Genomic DNA, 13,994 nt, shown 5'->3' with positions numbered 1-13,994 from the left:
GGAGACAGGGTGTCACTAACTTGGTAAACTGCCCTACTTGAGCTGAACCCTTATTATATGTCCTGCCTCAGCTTCCCACAATGCTGGATCAAAGGTGTGCACCAACATGCCTGATTAGTTTATGTCAGTTTTGAAAGTTTTAACAGAACTGGAAAGATGTTGCTCAAAATGGCCCCAGTCACTTATTCCTTGGTTATCAGGAAGCTAAATATAAGTATTTTGCCATATCAGCTAGCAAAGAGAGGGTAATGATGCTACCCAATGACATACACTTTATACCCTAGGAAATGTAGGAGTCACTCCTGAGGCTCGCTCATTAATTAGCACCAGATTTGGGATAATTGATACTCTGTTTCCAAAGACCACCTTGCCCCATCCCTTTAGCATCACCCCTTTTTTTAATTTTTTTTATTTTAAAGAGATTAAGACAAAGAGGACAGAACAAAGCAGATTAGAACAGAAAAATGTAAGCAACACAAGTACTTCATCACAAGATAACCTGATATTAACAGTAGCTACCATAATGTCTTTCTTTGAAATAGTTGAACATATCTTCACATACAATAGTATAAAACATAACAAAATAGTATAAAACCATTCAAGAAAATGAAAGCATTACAGGGCATTCAGAACCAAATAACCAAAAATGAACAATGGTTACTATATTATCTCATTTTCCATAAAAAATTTGTTTATGCTATCACATATATTAAAATCCAATAAGATACAACATGATAGAACCAATGGAAACAGAAGAACAAAAGCATGGTAGGGCTTCAAAGCAAGATGATATTAAATCAGCAATGGCTATCATAATGTCTTGGTTTCTTCAAAATAGCTGTTCATACCATCACAGATAATAAAATCAAACAAACCAGAATAAAACCGTTCCAACTAATGAATGAAAATATTATAAGGCTTCAGAGCAATGTAATGGGAAATCATGATTACCATAAAATCTTGTGTACTTTTACCATTTCTTATACTAGGGAGACTATCCAGTATTTGTACATGTGAGTTTGACTTATTTCACTTATAAGTATGGTCTCAAGTTGCACCCATTTATTTATAAATATCTCAATGTGATCATTCTTTATAGCTGAGTAGTACTCCATTGTATACAAATACCACAACTCTTTTATCCATTCCTCAGTTGATAGACACTTGAGTTGTTTCCAAGATCTGGCTATTACAAATTGTGCTCCTATAAACATGGGAGCACATATATCACTGTGGTATGATGTTTTCAGTTCTTCTGGGAATATGCCTAGAAGTGGGATAGATGGGTCAAATGGAACTTCCAATCGTAGCTTTTTGAGGAATCTCCAGACTTTCTCCACAGTGGTTGCACCAGTCTACACTCCCACCAACAGTGCAGGAGAGCTCCTTTCCCCCCCACAGCCTCTCCAGCATTTGTTGTTGGTAGTTTTCTTGATCTTGGCCATTGTTTCTGGAGTGAGATGGAATCTCAGTGTGGTTTTAGTTTGTATTTCTCTAATGACTAATGTTGATGAACATTTTTTCATGTATTTATTTGCCATTTATATTTCTTCATCTGAGAACTGTATATTCATCTCAGATGCCCATTTTTGGATTGGGTCTTTGAATTTCGAGGCTCTGATTTTTTTTTAATTCTTTATATGTTTTAGACAGAAGTCCTTCGTCTGAGGGACAGTTCACTAAGATTTTTTTTCCCAATTTATGTGTTTTCTTTTCTCTCTGTTGGAGATTTCTTTTGACATGCAGAAAGTTTTTAATAAAAGGTGATCCCAGTTATTGATTCTGGGAAGTATTTCCTGTGCAGTTTGATTCCTGTTTATGAATTCTCTAGCTACCCCTATGTCTTCAAGATTTTTACCTAATTTGTCTTCCAATAGATTTAGTGTTTCTGTTTTAATATTCAGATCTTTGATCCATTTAGATTTTAGTTTAGTATATGGTGATAGGCATGGGTCTAATTTTAGTTTTCAGCATATGAAAAGCCAGTTTTTCCAGCACCATTTATTAAAGAGACTGTCGTTCTTTCAGTGAACATGCTTGGCCCCTTTATCAAAGATGAGGTGGTTGAGTGTGTTTGTAGTTGTGGTTGTATCTTCTAATCTACTCCACTGATCTTCGGATCTGTTTTTAGTCCAGTACCATGTTGATTTTATTACTGTTGCTTTGTAGTATAACTTCAAGTCAGGAATTGTGATGCCTCCTGCCTTGCCTTTGCTGCTTAGGATTGCCTTTGCTATTCTAGGTCTCTAGTGGTTCCAGATGAATTTTAGGATTGATTTATCTAGATCTATGAGGTATGTTGATGGTATTTTCATTGGCATTGCATTGAATCTGTAAAACAACTTTGGGAGAATGGCCATTTTCATAATATTTATTCTTCCTATCCATGAACAAGGGATATCTTTCCATTTTCTGAAATCCTCTTCAATTGCTTTTTCAGGGCGTTATAATTTTCCCTGTATAGATCTTTTACTTCTTTCATGAGATTAATTCCTAAGTATTTCATTTTTTAGGTGCTAGTGTGAAGGGTGTGGCTTGTCTCATTTCTCTTTCTGTGATTTTGTTGTTAGTGTATAGGAATGCTATTGATTTTTGAGTATTGATTTTGTATCCAGCTGCATTGCTGAATTTATTATATCTAGAAGTCTTTCAATGGAGTTTTGGGGATCTTTTTTGGAGAGTATCATGTCATCTGCAAATAATGATAATTTAACTTCTTTTCTTATCTTTACCCCTTTTATTTCTCTCTCTTATCTAATTGCTCTGGCTAGTATTTCCAGTACTATGTTGAATAAGGGCAGTAATAAAGGACATCCTTGTCTTGTGCCTGATTTTAAGTTAAAGGCCTTCAGTTTTTGGCCATTTAATATGATGCTGACTGTTGGTTTGTTATAGATGGCCTTTATCATATTGAGGTAAAGACTATCTATTCCAATTTTCTGTAAGGTTCTTATCATAAATGAGCATTGGACTTTATGAAAAGCTTTTTCTGCATCTATAGAAATGATCATGTGATTCTTACTTTTGGCAATATTGGTATGGTGAATCACATTTATTGATTTACGTATGTTGAACCATCCCTGCATGTCTGGGATGAATCCCACTTGGTCGTGGTGCATAATCTTCTTGATTATTTGCTGCATCCTGTTTCCCAATATTTTATTGAGGATTTTTGCATCTATGTTCATTAGGGAGATTGGCCTGTAGTTCTCCTTTTTAGTTGGGTCTTTCTAAGGTTTTGATACTAGAGTAATATTTGCTCCCAGGAATAACTTTGGAAGAACTGCTTAACTTCCAATTTCATTGAAGAGTTTGAGGAGTGTTGACATTAGGTCTTCTTTGTATTTCTTGTAGAATTCAGCAGTGAATCCGTCTGGGCCGGGGCTCTTCTTTGTAGGTAAAGACTTAATTACGTTTTCAATTTCATTAATAGAAATTGGGTTATTCAGCAGTTTTACATCTTCTTGACCTAGCTTTGGTACTTCATATGTTTCTAGGAATCTGTCCATTTCTTCTGTGTTATTGGATCTATGAGAGTAGAGGTTTTAGAAATAGGCATTGATGATCTTTTGTGTTTCCACAGAGTTTGTAGTGATTTCACTTTTTTCATTCCTTATTGCATGAATTTGAGCTTTTTTTTTTCTTTTATAAATAAAGTTGGCTAGGGGCTTATCAATTTTATTTATTCTTTCAAAGAACCAACTCTTTGATTCATTGATTCTTTGGGTTGTTTTCTTAGTCTCTATTGCATTAATTTCTGCTCTGATTTTTATAATTTCCTCTGTTCTTTTGGCTTTGGGCTTGACTTGCTCTTCTTTCTCTAGATGTTTGAGATGTAGCATCAGGTTCTTTATTTGTGTTCATTCTGTTTTCCTGATGTGGGAACTCAGTGCAATAAATTTTCCTCTGAGGATGGCTTTCTTTGCATCTCACAGATTCTGGTAAGTTGTATTTGTATTTTCATTTGCTTGTAGGTATTGTTTAATTTCTTCTTTAAATTCCCCTGTGACTCACTGATTGCTCAATAGTTTATTATTTAATTTCCATGTGTTTGTGGGGTTTTTGCAGTTTCTTTTATCATTAATTTCTAGTTTCATGGCACTATGATCTGATAACATCATGCATGGGATAATTTCAATTCTTTTGCATTTACTTAAATATGTTCTGTGGCCTAGTATATGGTCTATTTTAGAGAATGTCCCATGTACTGCTAAGAAGAATGTATATTCTGATGTTGTTGGATGGAACACTCTGTATATGTCTATCAAGTCCATTTATTCACAGGTGTAATTCAGTTCTGCTATTTCTTTGCTGATTTTGTGTCTAGTTGATCTGTCCCTTGGTGTCAATGATGTGTTAAGGTCTCCTGTTATAATTGTGTCATCGCTTTGTTTGATTTTTCCTTTCTGTTAATACTTGCTTTGTATAGCTGGGTGCTCTGAATTTGGTGCATATATATTTAAGATTTTTATCTCTTCCTCTTGAAGTTTTCCCCTAACTAGTATGTAGTGACCTTCTTTATCTGTTTGGATAATTCTTGGTTTGAAGTTCACATTGTCTGCAAACAGAATAGCTACCTCTGCTTTTTTGGGGGGTTACCTGTTGCATGAAGTATTGTTTTCCATCCTTTGACTTTCAGCCTATGAGTTTCCTTTTGGGTTAAATGGGTTGCTTGTAGACAGCATATGGTTGGATGTTGTTTCTTGATCCATTCTTCCAGTCTATTTCTTTTTAATTGGTGAATGAGGTGATTTACATTAATGGTTATAACTGTTATATATTGGTTGATTGTTAATATGTTATATTTCTGCTGTTGCACCTTTATCTTTCCATTCTGTTTAATTGTTTTCCTTGCTTAGTGGTTTTTTCCTGTGTGCATCTAGACTGTCTTTTAGTATTCTTTGCAAGGTTGGTTTCATGATCATAAAGTTCTTCAGCTGTTCTTTGTCATGGAAGTGTCTTATTTTTCCATCTATTTTGAAGGAAGTTTTGCAGAGTACAGTTTAGGTTGGAAATCATTTTCCTTTAGGATCTGAAATAGTTTGCTCCTTGCTCTTCTTGACTTCATTGTTTGTGTTGTGAAATCTGCTGTGATTCTGATAGGTTTTCCTTTATAAGTGATTTGTCTTTTCTCTCCAACAGCTTTTAATATTCTATTCTTATGTTGGATTTCTGGGATGGTGATTATTATATGTCTGGGTGTAGTTTTATTTTGGTTATGGCTATTTGTAGTTCCAAATGTTTCACTAACCCACATGTCAGTTTCCATTCTCATGTTTGGGAAATTTTCAGCTCTTACTTCTGTAAATAACCTCTTGATATCATTTGTGTTGTTCCCTGCTTTTTCATTTATCCCTATCAATTTTATGTTGATTTTCTTTGCATCATCTTGCAGCTGTTGAATTGTTATTTCCTGATTCCTTATTTTTAAAAGATCTTTCTTTTCCTGTTCATTAGTTGCAATCTTGTCTTTGAGGTCTGAGATTCTATCTTCACTTTCGTTGAGGTGGTTTTGACAACTTTCAATGGAATTTTTGATTTCCTGTATATCTCTTTGAATTTACTTCATGTATTCTGTTTGTTTCATACATTGTTCATCCAGGGATTCTATCTTTTTGCTTTTTTCCTCTAATTTTTTAACTATCTTCTTCAGATGTGCTCAGCATCGCTTTCATTACTTTTATCATTTCTTCTTTTGCCTGGGAGATTATTTCTAACTTGAATTCCTTTAAAGCTTCCTGGAGTTGCTTCTTTATTGCAGTTGCTATTATTTCAGGTATTTCAGGTGTATGGCATATATTTTCTTCTATATACATGGTTCCTAGGCTTTCTTGGGATGAGCTGGAAGTTTGAAGATTGCATTTTGGCCTTTCATCTTGTCATTTTCCTATATTTCCATGTTTCATGTGATGTTCCAAAGCTTCCTCTGGGTGTGTTGGAAATTACCTCCTATGCCCTTGGCTCCTGGAACTGAATGGAGGTTGCTGAACAAGGTACAGTCAGGTCCACAGGTCCTCCTGTGCCACCTTCAGTGTTCCAGGGAGTTGGGTGGGCTCCTAACTACTGTGGTAATGGTCCAAAGCTCTCCCCGGGTAAGCACCGATATGCTGGAACTCACTTCACGTGCCCTCAGCTCCCAATTGAAGAAGGTTGCTGGGCGTGGTCTAGTCAGGCCCACAAAAAATGCCAAGCCTAGTCTAGTGTGGCTGGAAGCTGGGCAGGCACTTAACTGCTGGGAGAGATGATCTTAAACTCTCCTGGGGCCTGCGCTGGGGTGCTGGAACTCCAGCATCACCCCTTTCAAGATATTTCTTACTAATGGAATCAAGAATACAGATGTGGCAAAATTAATGTGCATACTTTCCTGGGTACATGAACATTATAAAGCATATTAGGAATTGTTGTGCTATTTAGTCTGCCAGAGTATCTTTTTTGCATCCTAACTTCCTGTCAGAGTCCAACAAAGAAGAACTGCTTAAGTCAGTGATTTATCTATTTAATAAAATAATGTTACATCTAATGAAATAGCAACTTAAAATCTATGTCCTGGGAAAATATTGAATGGTTTGAAAAATTATTAACATATTAAGTAGAGGGACCAGGCCACATGACAGAATATTGTGGTTTGGACTATGTGACTTAATCTCCCACAGTCTGAGGTCAATGTGACCTTGTCCTAGGAACAGGGAGGTGTAGGGAAGCTGCATGTCCCCTGGCTATGGATGGGATGCTAAAAACTGGCACTCCTGTTTTAGTATATGTGCCACCAAACTAGCACAATAACTCAGTACTCCTGAGACAAGATAGCCTCTGCTGAGGACAGTTGTCAAAACACAGGCATTTGGGTTTAGACAACATCTGATTCTCCATGAACTTAGTCTTTATCTATTCACTTTCTATAGTTACTGTTTTGTGAAACGTGTGCTACCCTCCTCCTGTGCTTCTTGCTAGCTGATAAAAGTGAGCAACTGCAGAAGTAGCTGCTAGTCTACTAGAGGCACATTCTTCTTAGTCTCCCTTATGCCATGATATCTGTGTCTCTCTCTTTCTTTATTGCCCAGCATGTCCCCTACATATATCCAAGGTATACTGATCAGCCCTCAGTAACTGGCACCTGAACAGGGACACTGGGACCCTGAGACATAGAGAAGATTCAACAGAGTGAAAAAAGAACAAAAATGGATGTTAGAAAACTCCGGAGACAAATCCAGAAGCCAGCTGTTCAAAACAGGTGAAAATAAGTAGTAGGGCTTCAAAAAGACTTTTTTTTATGTTTTAGAATTTTTGGGTGGGGGAGGGCTGGAAATCAAACTCAGGACTTTACGTTTGCCAGGCAGGTACTTATGCCGCTGAGCTATATCCTGGCCAAAAAAAAAAGACCTTTCTGAACCAGAATAATGAGGCAAAATATGTTCACAGAGGAGCCAAGATATATACAGTTGCTGCATACATTGTTAAAAAGGCAGGGATCCAGGTCAGTGCCCACTCTCTTTCAAAAATGCTGTAAGATGTTATAAAACATAACCCATGGTTCCCACAGGTGGGAATCTGCTGAGACTCAGTGGGCAAAAATTTGGAAAGGCTTGTGTTAGGGGAGAACAGATTGCATTGGACCCCTTTTCAACATGGAGTTTGGTAAAATCCATATTGAAACCCTTGTGCGCTACAATGATTGCCATGACTTCTACCATTCTATTTGATCAGGGAGAAGGGAAGAATCAAGAAAAAGAAAAGAGAATCTTTCTTGGCCTGCACTTCCGTAATTTTTACAGGCTGACATAGCATGTCCAAGATGACAGTGCAGTCATTCTCAGGGCTGGCAGCAACAGAGAGGGGGTGGCGATAGCATGGGACTGGGCTGGAGGAATAAAGTGGCCACAGAGGGACAGCTATGGAGCTGTGTAGTGGAGAAGTGGTTTCCCCCACTCTGCTTTCCTTGGCCACGATGGGTGCGGTGACGTGTGCCTGTAGTCCCAGTTACTCTGGAGGCTGGAGTGGGTGGAATGCTTGAATACAGGGATTTTTTACACTGGGACTCTTGGATCCATTTAGGGGATCTCTGTGTGTGGCCCCTCAAATATTAAGCATCATACCCATTCCTATCAGCAGGTCAATATCTACATTTTAATGTGAAGCTACAGGACATTCACTATTGCTAAGCTTGTAGTACACTAAACGTAGTCATGCCTTCCAAGACCACAGATCTTTTAAGATGTAAAACTATTATTTACAGGGATAATCTTTTTCTAGATTCAGGTAGCTCCCTTTCTTTGTGTTCCAGCTACTTGTGATAAGAAGTATATGTCAAATTCATATGAGACCGCCAGTCAGAGAGTACTTCTTTTAAAAATCTCATGTGAAGTCATACATGTGTCACTACACTTAAAAATGCTCAGACACAGCAGTCTAGACAATGTCCATTAGAGGATATCAATATCCATTAAAGGATAGCAAATTAGGTGAGAGCATCTTTATGCAGAGGTAATTAACTACAAAGGCTATCGTATACCAATATGAGCATTTAAGTGTTACAAAAATAATATCATTATGATTGTCATGCTAAAATACTGTAAGTGGCTGTTGACCATAAGTTTTCTCTATAAACTATATGACTGTTGTCTGTTAACATTCTGCAGGAATACAGTTACTGAAACAATCATGGTTGATAGGAAGTAACAGTCCTCTGGCAATACTTTACAGTTCAGAGTGCTTGATATCCAAATGAAATTATCTGCAATACTGTTTCTCAGGCAAACAGTATGTTCTCTTTGTAAAGGGCAATTCAAAGTTGCCCTGCCATATTTTATATTGGGCATATTAGGTCCCCTTCTAACTTACTGGGACCTTTAGCCTATCGTAACTAACAAGCTGATTCATTAGCTTAACTTTGACAAATGGGGATGTTACTCATCTTCCACCCTTTGGGCAGTTACAGTATGTTTGTTTCTAGAGATACTTATTCTTGCATGATGCATGCCATCTGCCTTGGGCAAAAAGGTGGGACACATTGAGCAACACTATTTATCTGCCATTGCTGCTGTGGGAATCACTCATAAACTAAAAACTGATCATGGACCCCCATATGTCAACAAAACCTTATTGTCTTTCTTACAATTTTGGCACATCAAACATCTTACAGGCATCACTTATAATCCTCAGGGCCAAGTCATAGTAGAGCATACACTTTTCTTTAAAAACACAATTACAAGAACAAAAAGAGGGAATACAGTTATCTCCACAGGCACTATTAGATCTTGCTACCTTCACTTTAAATTTTTGGATCTGCTTGCAAAGAGCACAAGTACTACATTAGAGCTCCACTGGCAGAAGAATGATGTTATGGATAAGCTTAAGGCACAGGTTTTATGGAAAGACAGAAAAGTGGAATTAATAATATGGGAATGGGGGTGTGCTGTGTACTAACGGACAATGGAACACCAAGGTGGGTGCTATTCCAGAACATGAGACCATGGAAAGAGCGGATTTCCAAAACCATGGTAGAGTCAACTGCCACCAGGCTCACCAGTCAGAGTCTTTTCCAGGAACACCCAGGAGGCTGAAAGGCTGGTGATGAGACAGGGCTTCCTGTATAGCCCAGAAATATGTTCACTGCCATGATGGCCATTATTACTTGGGCAAGGGCAAGCAGAAACACCAAAGCTACACCCAGGATTCAAAGGCAGATTTATGTTGATAGGCACTGATGAGGACCATTCTCAGAATATTAGTCCCTGATCCCTGGTAGCCTAGGATTTATAAGGGATAGGCAAGTAGGAGGTAGGGATGTAAAATGGCTTTTTAATTGGGTATTGATTTATATAGTGTGCATCACAGTGACCAGCCATTTCTAAGATACCAGCAACCAGAACTGGAAAAGGAACTATTTCCTGGGTAACTAAAAGACTCAGGTATTACTGGCTGGGGGACCATATTAGGTTACATTCTCACTATATGTGTAAGTTGTATGTCCCAAAAGGAATATTGGGCATATGTACCAAACCACTCACTTATGTGTACCAAGCCTCTTATGTGGGCAGATTATCTGAACAGTTAAATTTGGTTCCAGGGCCTTATATAGTCCCTGAGTTTATAAATACTACATTACTGTCTTAGTTACTTTTTACTCGTTGCTGAGACAAAATACCTGATGCACTAGGTTGGAAAAGGAAAGGTTTATTTCTTATAGTTTTTGGAGGTTTCAGTCCATACTCAGTTGGCTCCAAGGCAGGGTGGCATGGTGAGGCCTCAGTTCATGGCGGTTGCAAACAGCAAGGCAGACATCAGCAAGAGAGCAAGACAAGCCTTCTTCCTACCATTACATCACATCTTGACTCCACCCTTACGTGGGTGTAGCACTGACACTATCAATCCAAGCACTCTACAATGAACCAATCATAGATGCATAATGTAAATGCATGAGGCTTGGGGGCCAAGGCATAAACCATGACAATTACCTTAAATTACATATCCACCCTTGTGTATTGAGCCCAGATCCTTACCACCTAACTACTGCCAGTCTACTTGGACACAAATCTGAGTGACTCACCAGAAAAGAACAATAATTCTAGAATTCGGATTATTAATACCTCAGGAAAATGAGTTAACATTTCCACACCCAATGTTTCCCATATATATACACAGTATATGTCTTGGGCTGCCACAAACGAGTGTGCTCCCTCATCTTGGAACTTCTGTAAAAGATATGGGCAAAAAATGCACTTAAATCAACTTGAGTTTATAGAGTGGGGTCCCTGAGTAAAATTAGTATGGAGAGACAATAATCCTTTAGCTATACACACAGTTAAATGTTGTTGGTATGCTGAGTATTATGGAAAAACACCTCTGCTTTATATTCTGATGCTGGAGAACAGCTTAAATGGCATGGGTCTGATTTTAGTCTGCTATTACTGCAGGCCATTATCGATGGCAGACTTGGACCCCTTCAGAAAACACGTTGGAAACTGACCCTTTCTGATTATAGTGGCCAGCTGTGAAAGGATATATAGGTATATTTACTACAAATACTTCAGACATTCTAATTTAGAGAAATAAGACCACATGGTTTTCCATATGTACTTATAACCCTCATGTCCTTATATTTAGGACTATTAAATAGAACCACACTTCATTAACTTACAGAGAGTATACAATGAGCCCCTATGTATCAACTAGAACCTTAGTTAATAAAACCCTGCTAGTCCTAAGGCACATGCCGGGAGTCTGGGTGCCGGTAAATCTCACCCAGTTGTGGGGCATATCTTCCTATTATTTACCTGTTATAATCAATGACTGATCACTTTGTACACTGAATGAAAAGGATGTTAGGATTGATTGTTACAAGAATTGTCTCCTTGGTATTGTTAGTTTCCAGTGTTGCCATATCTTTTAAAGCTTTTCTCATTCTATACAGACTGCTCATTTTGGTGACAATTGGACCAGAATTGTAAAGCCTGGAATATACAACATCCTACTGATGCAAAATTACAGTCACAAATTAGCATTTTAGATACCATTGTTATGTGGATGGGAGATCAAATAAAAAGCTTGTAGTTACAACAGGGCCTCTGGTGTCATTTTAATATTACTTGGTGTAACTCCTGTCATATATCACCCATCTATCCATCCTTAAACACCTATAAAAAGGCACACATAGGGCACCATATGTAAGTGTTGATTTAGAGGCACTATAGAGTGAGATATCATCTGTGTCTCAGCAAACCCAAAAGTTTGACATGAGTTCAAAATTTACATGAATTTGTAGATACTCTCCATATTCTTAATCCATAAAACTATCTTAAAGCCCACTTTAGGTTTTATGCTGGCTTGATTAAAGTGTTTCTGTCTCATATTTTTACTTATAGTCTTTCGTAAGGGAAACTAATCCAAACAATGCCTCGATGCCATTCAACCTCAAATCCCGCTGTTTCAACTGCTACCATGACAAAGACAAAAAGGAGGATGTGTTAGGGCAACTACGGGGCAGGACACACAGGCACACACACTCCTGAAGTCCCAAGGTGGGTGAGACCTTGCTTCAGGGACAGGGAAGTATGAGAAAGGTTGCATGTCCCCAGACTATGGGAGGAATGCTAATAACCCAGCAGAGGAAAGATAGCATCTGCTGTCAGTTGTCAAAATGCAGGCTTTTGGGTTTAGAGAAAACCTGGTTCCTCCTTCATTTAATCCTTATCCTCCCACTTTCTCTCGTCATTGTTCCATGGAAGGGTGTATTACTGCTCCCCTTCACTTCTTGCTAGCCAGTAACAGTGAGCCAACCACAGAGGTAGCCAGTCAGTCCACTGTAGGCTGACCCCTCCCAGGACTACTGTCCCCTGAAATTGTCTGTTTTTATTCCCCATTGCCCTTCCCCCACCACACACAGGTATCTACACACAGGTAAGTCCTCAGTAGAGAGCTAAATAATAGTACATATAGTACAATTTGTGGTTTTCATCCTACTTTTTGGAATCAAAAGAGCATAATATGCATAAGCAAAGAGAACAAACATCAAACATACACCAAAGTCTTAATGATGGAAGGAATTATGAATTTTTCCTCTTGTTTTTGCTTTTCTATTTCATTGAAGTTTTTGCATCCAACACGTGTTGCTTCGTAATTAAAACTAAAACCAGTAACGTTTTCTTTTTTAATGCATGGTTTTAAGCACAACTGACTAGTTGTTTAAAACTCACAGTATGTCTGCATTTATGGAATCACCACAAGTTTAGGGGCTCATTCTCATCTATCAAGAAACATAGTATCACTACTGCCCTAAAGAACTAATCATTGTCAACAATAGGACTGGTTCCCCGCCCTCATTTGTCCATAGGCTGTTCCCTCAAACCTAATTACTGCTCCAAAGAATTTAACTCTTTAAGGCTTCTGAGGCAGAGTCCCAAGTTACACAAAAAGTAGTATACGGAAGAACAGCATTTTGCTCTCTGAAGTGCTGGGTTTCATTACTAGGTGTCATTTGAACATTTAAAATTTACTCTTTCCCTTCTGTGCTCTTGCCATCACGCTGAGTGCTGCGGGACACAAGATCCTCCGTGGTGTGCAAGGCCGGGCCCTGAGCCGCCCCTTCTGTGCCCCTGCCGTCCTGCCAAGAGGCGAGGGACACAGGATCTCCGGCAGCATGCAGGGTGGTCCAAGCTGGCCTCTTCTGCACCCCTCCTGTCTCTCCTCCGCCCTCTGGGACCCTCTACCTCTTTGACCTAGTATTACTGTTGATTTTTTTTTTTTTTTTGGCCTTTTTCTTTTTTATCAGTACCGGGGATCAAACTCATGACCACACACTTGCAAGGCAAGGCGCTTATGCCGCTGAGCTAAAACCTCAACCCTGCTGTTGATCTTCAGCTCCCACTCCTCGCCCAGAATCTTGGACTGCAGTGGATTACCTGTGCTGTCACAATGAGAGACTCATCCAAACAGAAGACCTCAACAGGCTTCCATCAATGTGGTGAGTTTGCCCCTAAAATAGTAATACAGTTTGCCACCTTCAGTGGGTAAACAGGAGCAATAGCCAACCCCCTCCAGAAGTAGAACCTTGGCTAGCTTGGCAACAGTATGGGTGAGTCCCTCCTCCACACAGAGTCAGGCAGGATGAGGAGGGTGTCAATAAGGCCTCTCCCAACCTAGAGAAAATTAAAAGGGCTTATGAGACACCTAGTGACCCAGTAGGGTCCCAGCTGAGACAAACACTATAGACAGGGAGATCTGGTGACCTAGAACAACCTGAAGATATAGTAACAGCAGGAACTAAGGGCTGATTTACATCAATACTCCTAGGTTTGCCAGCCTAGGAAGCCAATAGGCCTCACCCAACAGGCCCTGCAAGAGGAATTCAGGTGACTGGCCCACCTCTTCATTGTGGCACCCAGCAATTGGACAAACATCAATCACACAGTAGGGTCCTAAGATACACACTACGAATAGGTGAAGCTAGTGGGATTTCAAATATTAGCCTGAAAGGTGAAAATGACAAAACAAAAAAG

The sequence above is a fragment of the Cavia porcellus genome, unplaced genomic scaffold (assembly GCF_034190915.1).
Source record: "Cavia porcellus strain 051 isolate PalLab524CR breed Dunkin Hartley unplaced genomic scaffold, mCavPor4.1 scaffold_1, whole genome shotgun sequence".
Classification (NCBI taxonomy): Eukaryota; Metazoa; Chordata; class Mammalia; order Rodentia; family Caviidae; genus Cavia; species Cavia porcellus.
Note: the sequence above shows the minus strand (reverse complement) of the source record.